The sequence below is a fragment of the Notamacropus eugenii genome, chromosome 4 (genome assembly GCF_028372415.1).
Source record: "Notamacropus eugenii isolate mMacEug1 chromosome 4, mMacEug1.pri_v2, whole genome shotgun sequence".
Lineage (NCBI taxonomy): Eukaryota > Metazoa > Chordata > Mammalia > Diprotodontia > Macropodidae > Notamacropus > Notamacropus eugenii.
In genome coordinates, this window is record NC_092875.1 from 234,594,435 (window position 1) to 234,613,069 (window position 18,635).

Consider the following 18,635-nt stretch of genomic DNA (forward strand, 5'->3'; position numbering starts at 1 on the left):
TTCCTTCCTTGTTTTAGGTGAAGGAGTATAAGGAGATGGAATGGGCCAAGTTATGACCTTGTGAGCTTCAAGGAGCCATCAAGGGTCAGTCTCCTCTGAAACAAGAGCCAAGACTGGGTTGACCCAACTGTGAAATGAATCAACCTGGAAGTCAAGACACTAAGTCCTACAAGTGAGGGGACAAATCAACCCTCAGTTATGCTACTCCCAGAAGTGAAGGGAGTGGGATGTTTTCTAGGTTTGAGCCTACTCTCTGAAAAACCATGGTGATGGAAGAAAGTGCGCTTCTGGCTTGGGAAATTGTCATCCTTGGATGACAGTAAGCACTCCTTTGCAAAAGCTTATTCTTCCAAAATGAATATTTTTTTAATTAAAAAAAAGGAAGATGAATCTGGCTGCACCTGGAAAAATGCAGGAAGGAACTTTTCATTTTTGTCTAGCTCGAATGCTTAGCATCATGCCTGAAAAATGCTAGGCAATCAGTGAAAGTTTATTGAATCACATGTTATCGATTAGTAATAAAAAGTATTTCTTGAAGTAAAAAAAAACATTCCTATTTATTGGTTGAATGATATTGTGGCGATTTATTGCCTGTTGATTGGCATTGGGTGGGGGATACTAGATCATTAATGAGAGTTCTAATACTGACAGTCCCCTCCTCACAGGCCCTCAGACTTGCTTCTAGAACCCTGAGGGAAGCAGTAGATAACCTTGCTGTACTTGTTAGTCCAAGTGTGGGTTGGCAGAATGATCCCAGAGTACATGCTACAAAACGAGATAATAGCTATTGGTTTGGTTTTGTCTTGATCCAAAAGCCCACTTTGCTTTTCTCTTTTTTCTTTTTCTTTTTTTGGTTGTTTCCTCTATCTCCAATCTCCAGAGCGGAATGTCAAGTGGGAAACCGAGATTAAATAGTCTCTCCTATTGTTGATCATATTCTGAAGGCAGGACGCTGAATTTCCTTGGTAATAAACATGTTTCAGCTCAATTCCACACATTTTTAAAAACATCTTTTTTTTTTTTTTTTTAGGGTTGGGAAAGGTGGGAGGGAATAGCATGGTATGGTAGTGGTGTAGTGGATGGATAGCTTGCTTCTCAACCAGAAGACCTAGGTTCATAACATAACCTTGACACATAACGGTTATGTGAGCCTGAGTAAATCATTTGACTTCTCAAAGCTCTAGGCCACAAGTGTCCAATATGGTGCTGAGGTAAATATGCATGCCCACAACACTCCCGACTGCTGCCAACCCAGATTAAAATGCAACTGGGAAATATACAAAATAAATAAAGATATAATAAAAATAAATAATATTAACATCTGACTTTGTAAATCTTCTTCCTAAGTTCAAATCCAGCCTTAGATGCTTACTAGCTGTGTGACCCCGGGCAAGTCACGTAACCCTATTTGCCTCAGTTTCCTCATCTGATAAAAAATGCTGGAGAAGGAAATGGCAAACCACTCCAGAATCTTTGCCAAGAAAACCCCAAATGGCTTCAGGAAGAGTTGGACATAAGTGAGAAACAACCAAACAGCAAGAATAACCCATAGTTAAGTATATTTCAAGAAAGTACAAGGAAAGGGATTTTCAAGAGAAAATTTGAATTTGGAGGAGAATTGAGAGCAAGATGACTTAAATGGAGGTGGAGGAAGACTTCACAGAGGAGGTGGCACCAGAATCAGACCCCCTCCTCCAGAAGCTTCCCTCCCCCCAAACCCCCAGAGCTGCACAGGGACATCTTTAGGGATCTCTTTAGGCGACCTTTGCTATTTATTCATCAAGTTGTTATCTTATATTTGTTCCTCTTAGACCGGAGACTGTTGCGTTTGACTGCTCCTTTTAATCTTATTTTGCAGAGGTGTGAGAGGTTACAGGGATGGTGAAAATGGGAGATGATGTCTAGTTCTTCACCTTGGTCACATCGGATATGTTTTGTACCCAAACAGAATGTAAATTCTTGGAAGGCAGCTGTTTCATTTCTGTCTTTGTATCCCCAATGCCCAGCACATAGTAGGTATTTAATGAGTACTTTCTGTTAATGGGGGGGAGGGTATTGGATTTGGCAAATAAGAAGGTCATTAGTGAGTTTCCCAAGGGTTAACTCTTTCATAGGAATTACTGCATTGTCCCACCCCACCACCTAATTAATTAATTACTTTTTATGAAGACAGACTTGAAAAGGGATCTGGTGAAATCTCCCTAGTTGGCCCCGTAATGGGGGCTTCTCCAGGGGCTAAAAGCTTGCTAAGTGTTGTTTCCATTTCACTGCAGCACAAAGGAAGGGTCAGTTGTCTGTACCAGCATCAGCAACTGGCCACATTACCCGGGCAACATGACACAGAGCTGGCTGGCTTGGTACTCCCTTGGGCCAGGCTGCCAGTTTCCATGGCAACATGACACTTAGCCTCCCAAGGCAGGCAGAATCTGGGCTTGCTTTCTAGATTGCCTTAATGGGAAGGAAGGTCAGGCAGCTGCAAGGGCTGAAATGCAGTAGGGGATGGGCTAAATGCAATGAAGGGATATTGGGAAGAGAGAAGTCACTGGGCACTTTTGGGGAGAGGGGAGGGAGCAGAGGTGGGAGTCCAGAGAGAAAAGGAATCCAAAAGAAGAGAAAGAATTATATGTTGAAGAGAAATTGATTTGTATGTTATCTGGAACCTGAGTTAACTGAGATTTTGTTTTATACGCTGCAGTTCCAAGGGGAATATTCTGGTAACTCTCCTGTTTAAAATCTTCAATGACTCCCTGTTTTCTCCTGGATAAGGTACCTGATAATCACTGGCCTTAATATAGTGCTTTAAAGTTTGTAAAGGGTTTTACATGCATTATTTTATTTGAGCCTGACAATAATTAACCCCTGAATATAAAGTTCATATATATATAGTTTATATAATTATATAACTATAGTATATAGTTACTGTTTCCCTTATTTAATAGATGAGGAAACTGAGGTTCAAAGAGCTTTCATAGAGACATGTCTCACCACACAACTGATAAGAATCAGAACTAAGTCTTCCCAGCTCCCAGTCTTGAATTCCTGTTATTCCAGGTTACCTTTCATCCATCTTAGCATCTTGCACTTCACTGAACTGAACTAAATAAGAAAGGAACAGAGAGAGAGAGAGAGAGAGAGAGAGAGAGAGAGAGAGAGAGAGAGAGAAAGGAAAGAAGGGAGGGGAAGGAAGAAGAAAGGAAGAAAAATAAGGTACAAATAAATAAAAAGAAGAGATAGGAAAAATGATTTAGTCAAGCATTAGATATGGATGAGAGTGTTTGCAGGAAGAAAAGTCAGCAAGAGGCAGCAATTGAGTGGAAAGAGGGCTAGGTTTGAAAAAGAGGGCTGGATTTCAAATCAGAAAACTTGGGTTCAAATCCTGACTTGCTATTTAACTACTTGTGTATTCCAGCAAGTCATCACTTAACCTCTTTGACATTTAATTTCCTCATCTGTAAAAAGCAGATAGACTTAAATTTCCTCTCCAACTCTAAATCTATAATCTTACAGCAAGTCTGAACCCCAAGACCTCACTATGGAGAAGCCAGGCAAAAACTGTAACAACTCATCCCCAGTAGATTGGAGAAAGAAGGTGGGAGTCTCAGCTGACCAGGGAACCTTGGAAAAAGGGAAGTCTTGAACAAAGCTCGGATTGTGTTTGAAACTAAACTTTGCTAACATTGTTATGTGGCCAAGGAGGATAAGGAGACTAAAAATTTATGTCAAAAGATACACTGAAAGGCAAAGCTTTTTACATAGCTTGAAATTAGAATAATGGAATCATATTTTCACCCTTTTTACCATGCATAATAACAAATTTTATTTAAAGGTACATTGGCACTAGCCAATGCAAGTTTTACTAAAAAAAGATACAAGTGAGAAAATTATGAAAAATTGTTTTACTTTCAGAAAAATATTGAGAAACAGGGGGAGATATTTGATTCTTCAGATTGTCTTGGTTTCATTAAATCTGCCCTTTGAGGCAATATTGCCTGTAATTTTTTTCAGTACTCAGCTCAGTTACCACTTCCTTCTACAGTGACCCTTTTCTGACCCTCCTTATTGTAGAACTCTCCCTTCTAAAATTATTTTATATTTACTTACCTCTTTACACATATCCCCCCAATAGGATGTAAGCATCTTGAGGGCAAGACTGTCTTTCTGCTTTTGTCCTGTATAGCCAGTGCCTTGAACATAGAAAAAAGGGTTTAATAAATGCTTATGCAATTGGACTGATTATGGACTGGAAATTCTGGTATTTTTTAGTGATCACCCATCCTTTTAGGTGATTGAAAAAGAATTCAGGAGATAATCAAGAAATCAGTAGGCCCTACAAACTTACAAATATGACTACTTAGAATATATAGGATGATGGAGAGTTGGCAGTTAGTGTGACCCATTGCATCCACACGATATCAAGAAGTGAGAGAAGTAAAGCACCCAGTACTTCTGGTAGGATCTATTGGAAAACAGGGACAAGAGTTGTCCCAGATAATAGTGCATGGACACCTTTCTCACCTGCACCACTGGGGAGAGTATATACGTGAAGGAGATCACAGATACATCCAAGTACTTAGAATACAAGTGGTGAGGTTCATCAAACAGTCATTCCAATAGAAACCTCAGCTGACCCAGAAGGTCTTCCCTCCATATCACATAGGGTCACATTGAAAGAACTCCAGAGAAAAGTAGAGTCAGCTTTGGACTAAGTGACAATTAGTATTTTACTTGAGTAGAAATGGATTTCCTTTTTTAAAAAAAGTCAGAAAATTAAGTTCATTTTTAAAATATATCTGTTTTAATACCACAGTAATTTCTTGTATACTCTTATTCTCCGTCTCCAAAACTAGAACTCCCTCTCCCTTCTTCTTATGTTGTTTGAATGAACAAAAGGCTGACCTTTCCATTAATCAGAATTCTCAAGTCACAAATAGATTTGTCTTTATGATATTGTTGTTGCTATTGTATGAATTAGAACTCTCCCTTGTACAAAAGAAAAATAGGCAGTGGAGTCAATATGGTGGAGTAGAAGGACAGACCTGTAGAAGCTTCCCCATATAGCCCATATAATACCTATAAAAATAACTCTAAACAAATTCTAGAGCAGCAGAAGCAACAAAACAACAGAGTGAAAGAGATTTCCAGCCCAAGACAACCTGGAAGGCCAACAGAAAAGCTCCATCGCACCTAGTATGGAGCAGAGCGTAGTCCAGCCACAAGGCACAGTAGGGACAGGACCTGGAACAGGTTTCAGGGAGCCAACGGCAGCAGCAGTTCCCATATTGCTCAACCCACAAATGCCACAGACAACTTCAAAGGTCAGTGAGAAAGCCTTTTCATCCAAGTGAGAAGGGAACATGGTCTGGCCCCACCAGCAGCAGCTGCTGCAGTGGCAGCATCCATTTTTGGAGCCCTCAGCCTAAAGCTTCTGGGGGAATTGAGCGGCAGATCTGATTCTCAGCCTTGAGCCCGGCCCTGGGGTGAGGAAGAGTGTTGGCAGTGGAGTTGGAGATGATTGTGGAGAGGGAATTCTACTCACAGATTCTGGGCAGAAAAGTTTTTGATTGCTCCCAGACCAGTACGCAGGCCAGGAGAGGAATAAATTCCTCTCCCTTGACTGTGCCACCTTGGAGGAACTGAGAACTTACAGGTCCCTAGAGTATACCCTCTTCTTGATAAAGGACACAAAAATCAAGTAACTGTCTGGGAAAATGCCCCCAAAAGGGAAAAATAAGACTGTAGAAGGTTACTTTCTTGGTGAACAGGTATTTCCTTCCATCCTTTTGGATGAGGAAGAACAAAGCATAATATCAGAAGAAGTCAAGGATCCTGCATCCAAAACCTCCAAAATAAATATCCAGTGGTCTCAGGCCATAGAAGAGCTCAAAAAGGATTTTGAAAATCAAATAAGAGAGGTGGAGGAAAAGTTGGAAAGAGAAATGAGAGTGATGCAAGAAAATCATGAAAAGTGAGTTAACAGCTTGCTAAAGGAGACCCATCAAAATGCTGAAGAAAATAACACCTTTAAAAATAGGCTAACTTAATTGGCTAAAGAGGTTCAAAAAGTCAATAAGGAGAAGAATGCTTTAAAAAGCAGAATTAGTCAAATGGAAAAGTAGGTTCAAAAGCTCACTGCAGAAAATAGTTCTTTAAAAATTAGAATGGAGCAGATGGCGGCTAATGACTTTATGAGAAACCAAGACATTATAAAACAGAACCAAAAGAATGAAAAAATTAAAAATAATGTGAAATATCTCATTGGAAAAACAACTGACCTGGAAAATAGATCCATGAGAGACAATTTAAAAATTATGGGACTACCTGAAAGCCATGATAAAAAAAAGAGCCTAGACATCATCTCTCATGAAATTATCAAGGAAAACTGCCCTGAGATTCTAGAACCAGGGAGCAAAATAATCCACCGATCCCCTCCTCAAAGAGGTCCTAAAAGAGAAACTTCTAGGAATATTGTAGCCAAATTCCAGAGTTCCCAGGTCAACCAGAAAATACTGCAAGCAGCTAGAAAGAAATAATTTGAGTATTATGGAAATACAATCAGGATAACACAAGATCTAGCAACTTCTAAGTTAAGGGATCAAAAGGCTTGGAATATGATATTCCAGAAGTCAAAGGAACTAGGATTAAAACCAAGAATCACTTACCCAGCAAAACTGAGTATAACACTTCAGGGGAAAAAATGGTCTTTCAATGAAAGATGACTTTCAAGCATTCTTGATGAAAAGACCAGAACTAAATAGAAAATTTGACTTTCAAACACAAGAATCAAGAGAATCATGAAAAGGTAAACAGTAAAGAGAAATCATAAGGGACTTTCTAAAGCTGAACTGTTTACATTTCTACATGGAAAGATAATATTTGTAATCCTCGAGACTTTTCTCAGTATTTGGGTAGTTGGAAGGATTATACACATACATACACACACAAAGAGAGAACACAGAGTGAGTTGAATAAGAAGGGATGATATCTAAAAAAATAGAGGTTGAGAGAGGGATATTTCGGGAGGAAAAAGGGAGAAATGGAATGGGGCAAATTATCTCTCATAAAAGAGCCAAGAAAAAGCTTTTTCAATGGAATAGAAAAGGGAGGAGGTGAGAGGGAAAAAGTGAAGCTTACTCTCTTCATATTTGGCTTAAAGAGGGAATAACATGCTCACTCAATTTGGTATGAAAATCTATCTTACACTATAGAAAAGTAGGGGAGAAGGGGACAAGTGGGGTCAGGGGGATAACAAAAGGGAGGGCAAATGGGAGAAGGGAGTAATTAGAAGTAAACACTTATGGGGAGGGATAAGGTCAAAAGAGAGAAAAGACTAAATGGGGGGCAGAATAGGATGGAGGGAAACATAGTTAGTCTTACACCATATGACTATTATGGAAGTCTTTTGCAAAACTACACATATATAGCCTATGTTGAATTGCTTGCCTTCTCAGTGGGGATGGGTAGGGAGGAGGGAAAGGAGAAAAGTTGGAACTCAAAGTTTTGGGAACGAATGCTGAGAATTGTTTTTGCATACAACTGGGAAATAAGAAATAAAGGTAATGGGGTATAGAAATCTATCTTGCCCTACAAGAAAAGAGAGAAGATGGGGATAAGGGAAGGGAGGGGTGAGATAGAAGGGAGGGTATATTAAGGGAAGGAGTAATCAGAATGCAAGGTGTTATGGGATGGGGGAGGGGAGAGAAGGGTAAATAATTTGGAACTCAAAATTTTGTGAAAATGGATGTTAAAAACTAAAAATAAATAAATAATTAAAATAATAATAATGACAACAATAAAAAGTCATGAATAAAAGTTAAAAATAGACTATAAAAAAAGAAATGGAATGTCCTTGAGAGAAAAGATGGGGGGACAGCCTGAAGGGGGGCAGTTGGTTGTTACTGTAGTCCCAAAGACTGGCAGAATGCCCTGTACACAGAGGAACTTTGCCAGGCCTAGAGGCCTGAGGGCTACCCGAGTCTTACCTTACCTGTCCCAGGTCTTCGGTTGGCCAAACCGGATAAATGTATGAGAGAAGAGACTTTCCAGAGTCGAACAAGGGTTAGGCTTTATTCAGGGTCCTGGTTACATGTGCAGGGGGAGCTCTTCCTTAGGAGGGTGAGAGAAATCTCCCAAGGTGGCAAAGATCTTACAGTAAGAGATTGGAAGCAGAAGTGTAAGTGGGGAGAGAGGGGGAGGGGAGAGCGAAGAGAGAAGGAAGAGGGGCCTTCTGTCCTGTCAGGGCCCCTCAGCGCTAAGAGCGCCTTCAGGCTTTCCTGACCCTAATTAAGCTCTCCGGCCGTGTAGTTTGCACCTGAATACCGTGCCTGTTAGATAACAATAGGTGTGCCCAGATCCGGGACAGTCTCGAGGGCGGGGATGCTCCTCCCATCACGTTTCTCACGGGAAGAAGCGGAAATACACGAGATAGCTCGGTCTCACTCCTCGATTCCCTGGTGTTTCATGGGGGGCCTCATGAGAACTCTAAGATTTAGAAGTTCCCACCTTTACCCGCCCGAGACTGTCCACATGGAATTGAGCTTCCATCCCCAACAGAACTTAATAAAGTTTTATTTTTAATCGAAAAAAAGCAAAGAAAAATAGTCAAGAATACCAATTAATATAGCAACTATCTTGCCATCTACCACATTTGCCATCTATATTCGTTTGATGTCTAGATTAAAAATGGGTCTTTACATTGATTTTGTGTTCAGTTGTATTTTTGTGTTGTTTCTATTTACATTAGTGTAGTCATCACATACATTGTTCTCCTGGTTCTGCTTACTTCAGTCTACACTGATTTATGAAATATTTTTCTGAATTCTTCATTTGTCACAGGGCAAAAAATATTCCATTATGCTCCCATGCCATGGTTTGTCAAATTATTTTCCAATCCATGGATGTAAATTCATTTTCTAATGAGCTGAATGAAAAGTAAACTCATCCTGTATATTCCTTCCAGAGCAAAATCAATAGTATTGTTTGCAAAATCATGAACCAATACAAATAAATTCTTCTAGCCAGATTGGATGTATTAGGAAAGTCATTAGCCACATGTGAACCTACTAAAGAGCTCTGTTGAATCTCATTGACCAGAATTTAAAGACATTACCTTTAAATCCCTCTAGGACTTATAGAAGTTCAGGGCTAATTAAAGGGAGATGAAGTTGGTGCCTTTCTTTAAACATACTCTATAAATGTCCTTACAAGATGCTACCAGAAATTGTGCAGTGACCATACAATGGCAGGCATTTAGGAATGTAGAGGTATCCTTGCCTCCCAGAAATCACTCTCCCAATAGTCAATATGTAATTGAATAAAAACTGTTTCTGGGGATTGGTATAAAAGACAGAAGGGAAAAAAGCACTAGTTTGGGGATCAGAAGAGCTAGGATAGGGATGGGAAACCTGGAAGACCTCAAGGCCACATGTGTCCCTCTAGGTCCTCAAGTGCAGCCATTTGACTGAATCCAAGCTCCACAGAACAAATCCCCTTAATAAAAAGATTTGTTCTGTAAAGCTTGGACTCAGTCAAAAGGCCGTACCTGAGGACCTAGAGGGACACATGTGGCCTCGAGGCCGCAGGCTCCCCATCCTTGATTTTGGCTTTAATCCTATGTGTGATAGTTACAAAGATTTAGAACTGGAAGGTATCTCACAGATCATCTAGTTCAACCCTTTATTTTAGTGATGAGGAAACTGAAGCACAGAGACATTCAGCGATTTACCCATGATCACATAGGTAGTAAGAAAATCAGAATTTGAGTTCAGTTCCTCTGACTATGAAACTATCATTCTACAAACAGGCATGAGCAATGCCAGTCTTACCTTCCTCTTAAGGCTGTTGGAAGGAAAGAGCTCTGAAATACTCTTATGTAAATGGTGGCTTTTATTACAGTACTTAAAACTGGAGCCAGATATTTTCAAGAAATAAAATCAATTATTTCCTTCTTAAGTGGTGCTTAGACATTACTAAAATGGTATAACAAAGCTGATTTGATTTTATCAAAAGCGTTCTTTCTCACATTATTATTAAAGACAGCATGGTGTCCTGGAAAGGGCACTGGTCCGGGAATAAAGAGATCTGAATCCTATGAAGCAAGCAATAAACATTCATTAAATGTGTGCCATGTGCCAGCCACTGGTGATTCAGACACCAGTTAAACAGTTTCTACTGTCAAGAATGTAACATCTATTGGGGGAGAGAATATATACGTATATTGCATATACAAAATGCAAAATACAAAATAAAAGCAAGAAACTTCTGCTATGGGGACCAGAAAAGCTTCTTATAAATGGTGGTGCCCCAGCTCTGCCAATAACTGCCTGTTGAAGTCCTTTTTTCTTTTTCTTTTACTGTCTCAAGGGTGCCACTTTGTCACTCAGCTGTCTGTGTGATCCTCATTCTCACCATTCTTTTTTAAATATGGCGGATTAGATGGTTACTGAGGTCTCTTCCTTCTCTAGAATTTTATGGTTCTGCAGCTACACAGCTGTTCTATCTCCTTTCTTATCCTCTAAAATGCTTTAATTACATCACTTTTTGTGTGTGTTAGTGATCACTGGTAAAGTGCTGTAATCAACCTACACCCTTATAATGTTTAATATAAAATTTCGGAATAATCTCTTTGTTCTCTCTGAAGCAAACCCAGAGAATGCCTCTTCCTATGTCAACAAAGCCAGCCAAGGCTGACTCTACATTTCTTAGGAGACCTTTAACCTAAGACACTATCTTGAATAATGGGACTTTCCTTTATATCTTATTATCTATAGACATATACTATGTTATGGCTTATTAATGGTAAAGAAAATATAGACATCTTAGGTTGTAATTTCTATTGAACTTTGTCTACCCTTTCCTATGTCAGTTATCTGTTTAGGGCAGGAAGCCTGCCACTCACTAGTGGTGGGATTTCTTTCCTTGTCACCAAGACATATGTTTACACAGCCTGGAATCGCAAGGCCCAACCGACATTACTTTGTTGATTGTCTTGTCTTACTGAATTTATGATTTGTTCAACTAGGAGAGTTCCTTCCTCACGGCAAAATGTATATAAGCCAGAAGATTTCTGCACTGGGTAGCCAGAACATTTCTGGCTCCATAATGCATTATGTTACCGTTTTCTTTAATAGGGAATTGATCAATTAATTAATTAAATCATAAAATGTATGCATTTAGCCTGTTGCCTTTTCTTTAACCAAGTTTTCAGGTCAACAACCCACAATGCATCTTTTCCCTGCTCTATGAGTTATTCCAAATGCCCAATCCTGTTACTGGCAGTCCTCAGGTAGAGTCCAACCTTTTGATTACATTGATGTCTAGTTGATGGTCTGTGTTTTATAAGCCCAGCTAAGTCTAGTTCTTCAGATTCACCCCCAGACTGGCTGGAGGGTGATGATTAAAAAATCATTACCAAAAGGTCACAGCAATTGTCAAAGACCCCTCATTAAAGCTTTAGAGGAGCTGCAATCTGCACCTAGCAGGGGAGTGTTCACACTGACAAAACCAGATCCCTGAAATATTGAAAGTATTTTTGAAATTTCCTGCATTCTAAAAATCTCTAAAAATACTATTCACATGGACTATGCCTTTAACCATGTATAATTTCTAGTATTAGTTGAAAGCATTTTTTATTTCAAAGATCTTAGTCTATAAAAATTTTTAAAAGTTTCTAAAATGCATACACTTTACAAACTGCAGTGAACAGTGCTGCCTAATATTTTTGTTAGTACTTTAGCAACACCTAATGGGCAATTGACATTATTACATGTGCAAATCAAAATTTTCCCATATCATTAGGACATTCCAAAATTAAAAGAGCAAAATAGATATTCTTTGACCAGATCACACTGACCTGGACCCTTCATTATTTTGAAAGTTATTTTAATTTATAAATTCATTACCTAAAAATTCATTAACTATTTAAAAATATACTTGGGTGTACTATACACTCAAGTATATTTTTAGAATTCATTCATTTTAGGATCAACTATAGAAATTGAAAATATAATCAGAATTGTGTCTATATAAGATTGTACTAATGGTTTATTGGGCTAGATAAGGTGAAAATTTTTAATAATTTAACTTTTTAAAGTACAGTAACCATTTTACTATTGTAGGTAGTGCAGATAAAGCACTGTATCAGGGCTCAGGAAGACCTGACTTCAAATCCCACCTCAGACACTTAATAGCTGTGTGACTCTGGGCAAGTCACTTAACCCTGTTTGCCTCAGTTACCTCATTTGTAAAATGAACCACAAAAGGAAATGCAAACCACTCCAGTATCTTCTCCAAGAAAACCCTAAATGGGGTCATGACTGCAATAACAATTTCTATTCCAACTATCTACTCCAGTTCTGGCTCTTAGCACCTCTCCTCTGAACTCATATGAATTTCCTAATTTCTCTTTCTTTCTCTATTTCTTGCCTCTCTGCATTTCATCCATCCTATTTTCCTATTATAATCCTCTTCAGTGGCTCCTCCTTGCAAAGGAATTAAAGTAAAAACTTATGATCTCAACATTCAAAATGATCTAACCTGGCCATCCTTTATTAAAAAAAAATGCAATGCTAACCATAAGATTAAGAAAGTCTGACATTATATGACATGTTCCACTCTCCTTATCCCCCACCTTTACCAGGAAGGTGGAAGGAGGTTCCTTCTCACCAAGCTACCTTTCAAGACCCAGCTGAAACCCTACTTCCTTTATGAAGTCTTCCCTACCTGGGGAGTGTTTTCAGTAGTGAATAAAGCATAACCTTGAGTGAGTCACTTCCTTTCTCTAGGCCTGTTTTCTCATCTGTGAAATAAGAGACGAATCACGGAAAATGCTATCCTCATTCAGAGGAAGACCCATGGAGTCTGGATGCAGATGGAAGCATACTGTTCTTTTGTTTGTTTGTTTATCATGGTTTTTCCCTTTTGCTTGATTATTCATTCACAATGTGACCAATGTGGAAATGTGTTTAATATTATCATACATGTAAAGCTTATATCATATTGCACACTGTCTTGGGGAAGAAGAGGAGGGAAGGGAGAGAAATTTTGAACTCAAAATCTTATAAAAGTGAATGCTGAAAACTAAAACTAAATAGATAAATTTTAAAAAATAGGGGACTTAACCCTGTAGACATTTTCAGCTCTAAATTTAATCTGCACTCATTTCTCCCTGAATTCCTTCCTCTTTCAGGTTTAAAATGTGAAGGGTAAACTAAATGAACTTGAGAGTCCTTTTCAGTTGGGAATCATGTAGTCCTTATTGACTATTTTATTCTACCAAATACTGCCTCACATCCTGGAAAGCTTAGAGTGAAATATTCCTTTATTAAAAAATCTCCTGGGAATGAAACTCCTTTATATGGAGCAGAACATTTTGTCATGTGCAGCCACATTAGAAAAGAAATCCCGTAGGTACCCAAAGCTCCAGATCTATCGTCTCCTTCCCCCACCCCACCCATGCAAAATAGCAAAGATATTTTACATTTTGCCTGAAATTTGTAGAATAATAATGGTTTTATAGCTATATCTATCTATCTATCTATCTATCTATCTATCTATCTATCTATCTATCTATCTATCTATTCAATCTACTTGTATATGTGTATGCATATACATTTTTATACCAGGGGTATAATCCAATAAGGTTCTGTAAAGTTTGGATTCATTTATACATAGGGCTGCACTTGAGGACCTAGAGGGCTACACTTGAGGACCTAGAGGGCTACATGCGGCCTAGAGGCTGCAGATTCCACACCCCTGCTTTATATTTTGCAAAATACTTCCCTAACAATAATCCTTTGAGATGGCTAGTGCAAACATTGTTAGTCCCAATTTACAGATGAAGAAACTGAGGTGCCAGAGGTTAAATGACTTGCCCATGACATCACCCAGGTTGTGTTTGCGGAAGGATTCAAACACTATCCATTGTGGTTTGAGGTCTTTACATCAGGCCTATACAACACGCAGCCTGTGAGTTGCTTGTGCCCGCCAAAGAATTTTGGGAGGCCCTGGAAAAATGTAGGGTCGCCACTGCACATGCTCTTGTTTGTCACGTGACCCGTAGCAACCATCCATTGTCAGTATGTTTCCAGTGATTAGAAATTTAACCTCTTTTAATTTTGGCCCTTACCTACTGCCAAGTTGTACAGATCTGCTTTACATTAAAGCAGGCTGGTATAACCTGTGGCTCCTGTGCTGCTTGTGGTACACCAAAGGATTTGTGGCTGCTGGATGGTGAAAAAAGTAGAAGAAAACATTCTTTACCTTTTTTTGCAAGACTCCTGAAATCCTTTGTAGTGCCCAAGGGCTGCAGGTCACAGGTTGTGCAGGCTTACACTAAAATTCCACCATTAGAAACTTGTAGTTTGGTTCTTTGAACTCTGTGAAATCAATACCTCCCGTTTTTCATAGATCATCAATTCAGAGATGGAAGGGACTTTAGAGATCATCATGTCCAACCTTCTCATTTTATGGATGAGGAATCTGAAACCAGACGTTAAGTGATTGCCCAGTTGAGTGTCTAAGAGGAATGGGGTGGGGTGTGATCCCAGGATCATAGAATTAGGGTTAGAAAAGTTCTTGGAGGCCCCTCATTTTAGCTCAGTGTATAGAATGCTGAGCTTGGAAACAGGAAGGCTCATCTTCCTGAGTCCAAATCTGGCCTCAGACACTTACTAGCTGTATGCCCCATGGCAAGTGATTTCACCCTGTTTGCCTCAGTTTCCTCATCTGTAAAATGACCTGGAGAAGGAAATGGCAAACCCCTTCAGTAATTTTGCCAAGAAAATTCCAAATGGGGTCATGAAGACTTAGACTCAACTGAAACAACTGAACATACACTATCAATATTATTATTAATAATAGTTGGAATGCTGGGCTAAGTTAGGCATCCTACTTGAATTGCTGTCAAACTATTGGTAAAATCCTATTGTAACGTGCTAGGTCAAAGAAGGATTTCTTAATAACAAGTGTTGACCTATTTTAAACAATGCTTTTTTGTGAATACTCCTGTAAATAATAAAGCTTTTCGATAAGTAGACACAACAAGTAGTTATTATTACAAAAATAACAGCCTATCTTAATAGAAGGAAAGAGTATGACTGCTAAACCTTATATGGTAGGAAGGGGGAACACCCTTCATATTGATCTCTAATTCTTTCATTGAACCATGAAGCAGCATTTATCCATCCATTCCTCTATTCAACCCTGCTTCACATTTACTAAAAATTACTCAAATTCCCCAAATTCCAACTGACAAAAAAAGTATACAAAAATAGCCAGATGTCCAAAGTAAGAAAAGGATTGTGAAGTGGAGGTTGTAATATTCTCCCTTCCTCAATCCGTCCAAGATTTTTTTCAAGTAATTATGGGGACTGAACATTAGCAATTTCTTCCCTAGTTCCCACAGCCCAGAATTTCACTCCACTTCATATGTGCTGCTCTGCCTGGTTTCAATAACATGGAGCAAGATCCCTTACACCATGGTGTTCCCCCCTTTCTCACCTTTTGTGTGGTCTTCCCCTTTAGATTATAAGCTCCCTGAGGACAAGGGCTATCTTTTTATTAATTGGAATCCTAGGGCTTAGCACAGTGCTTGGCACTGTTTAAACGTTTATTGGATTGGATTAGACTGAATTCATGGCAGCAAAATATAACCAAAGATCTAATGCTGGTTTCCATTTGCACTTTCTGAAATTCTGGTCTCTTCTCTTCACCCACATAATGAAGAAGTAGCTTTGTACCTGCCCTGCCCACCACATAAGGATTACTGTGTGTTTTGAATGAGATCATCAGAAAGATAATACTAAAAATAAAGTGTAAATTATAAGGTTCTACAAGGTACTTCATATATCTCATTTAATCTTCACAATGACCTGTGATGTAGACGGTATCTGCGAAAGTGCTTGAGAATTATAAATAATTATGTAAGTGCAAACTATCATTATTGTTAAAACCAAACCTCAAAAAAAAAACAACAGAAAAAAAATAAACCAACCCATCAAATCTGTAAAAAAGACATAAAGTCCTGCTCCTATCATTAACTACTTTCTTGACCATGGACATATAAGTAAAGTTCTCTGTCAGTTTCCTCACATGTAAAATTAAAGAAATTGCTGACATCTGTTCCAGCTCAATCATTCTAAAATTTTATAATTCTGCAGTGAGAATTTTTTTTAGCTTGCCATTTTTTGGAATTACCAATAAAGTCAGTACATGGACAAAAAGGAGAAATGCAGACTAAAATGATCACAAACAAAATGAATAAGACCCATGAAAAATATATGACTCCTGGATAAAAGAACAGTATTCTGATTTGTGACAAGTCAGCATCACCAAAATACTTTTTGCTCTAGACTTTACTAGTGTAGGGAATTTTGAAGCAGGAGCTCTTTTCTTTTCCTTTTTTTAATTACTGAAACTTACAAACACAGTAAGAAAAAAAAAGAAACATAAACTTAAATTTTAACTTTAAGTTAAATTAATTATAAAATGAAATATTGAAATATAAAATTATAAAATATTATAAATATAAACATAAAATTATTAACTATAAATATAAAATTAAATATTAAAACTTAAATACAAAATAAGAAAAGTATGTCATATGTACAGCAGAATCTGAGAGGATTCAAAATATATAGCAATAGAAGTTGTTTTTTACAAATGCACATCCTCAACTCTTTTCTCCCTTCCCCCATACGTTCAATCAGTTGTCAGATCTTGTCATTCCTACTGCTACATCTGTCACAACTGTCCCTTTTTCTCCACTTATCCTAATTCAGGCCCTGCTCAGCTAGACTAGTAAATTAGCCTCCTAATTAATCTCTCAGCCTCAAGTCTTGCTCCACTCCAATGCTTTCTCCAAGTTGCCAAAATAATTTTCCTAGAGTTTCAAGTCTGACCATATCCTTCCCCTAACTAACAAATTCCAATGACTATTACCTTTAGGATCAAATGTAAACTCCTTTGGCCTCAACTGACCTTTCCTGGCTTGTTATATACTACGTCCTTTCATGCTCATCAGGGTCCAGACAAACTGCTTACCTTACAGCTCCTCTGACATGTCACTATTTCCCAGCTCCAGGCCATCATTCTAACTGTCCTTCATGCCTGGAAAGCCCAGCATTCTTTCTTCTGCCTCTAAGAGTCCTTAGTTTCCTTCAAGGCTCAATTCAAGTGTCACCTTCCACATGAAATTTTTCCTGATCTTCCTAACTGTTCATGCCTTCTTTCCAAAATTACCTTCTATTTTGCAGAATTTTATATGAATAAAATGAAATAAAAGAACATTTATTAAGTGTCTGCTGTGTACCAAGCACCACACTAAGCTCTTGGATAAAAAACCACAATCACACACATATATATATAGGACCTACTACCCAGTAGCATAAAAATACTTAATTGATTGAATTTGTAACTTATAGTAAAAGAGAACTGCAGCTAAGGCACTAAGAAATTAAATGGTTAAATCAGGGACACAGCCAGAATATATAAGAAATAGGACTTGAATAGGAATTTGGCTGGACTTGAAGAAATACAGAAAAGCAAGGAGGCAGAGGTGAGGTTTATAGTGGAGTACACTGAGTAGGAAGGGGTGACATGGTCTAATTTGTGTTTTAGGAAAATCTCTTTGGCTACGAAGTGGAGAATGGGATGAGAGTGGGAACAGATTTGCGGAGAACTGACTGACCCACCCAGCGGGCTGTTGCAATAGACTAGGCACAAGGAGATGAGGGCCAGAACTAGTGTGGCAGCAGAGTTCATGGACTTCATTATTGGGTGACAGCAAAATCAAGAGTATGGACATCTTGGTGTTGGCCTGAGGTTCGGTGTGTGAAAGGAATTATGACTTTTGTAATAATTAATATGATATATATGTGTATATAAAGTTAATATACTAATAAATTAGATTTTTCAGAATTGTCTTTTCTAGCTTGTGTTAAGAAACTCACAATGCAGCTTGAAATGATCAGTCAAACCTTGACAATGCTCACAATCATTGCCTGAATACCTTAAGTGAAGCGAATCAAAAGACTACGGAACCCATTCCCATCGCAAAACTCTGGTCCTGTGACCCACTAAGTCATCATGACCCCAAAGACTGGACTCCAGAATTGTATTGTCTTCCATTTGTGGGTTTGTCCTCAAGCCCAGGGAATGATTGTAATCCACCTTTCCCCCTCCCTTTCCATTATGATTTTTGTATATAATCTCTGTCTTCATTTCAGCAAGGTGGAATTCGGATCAGAATTCCCAATCTGCATATCTGTCCCTCATGAGGAAACTAATTAATTCAACAGCTACCTGATTACTGGCACTTTGGTCTGCTGTTTTGTCATTCTCAGGCTTAGAAACAATACTGTTAACAGATATAAGTGTAGGTCATGGCAAATGTATAGGCCGAAAAACTGTGATGTTAGAATATTAGAGGATCATATATATATGCTGAAGTCCCTTAGTGTGGGGGCAAGAATTGGAGAGGAGAGAAAGATAGTGGAGTACTGAATTCATTGAGGAAAAAAGAATTGTCCTGAAAGTTTGCAGAGATAGAACAGCCAATAGGACTTTGTCTGGGTGGTAAACATGGATTGCATGAACCTCAAAGGAGAGGTTACTGAGTGATTATTGTAGGAGAATCTGGA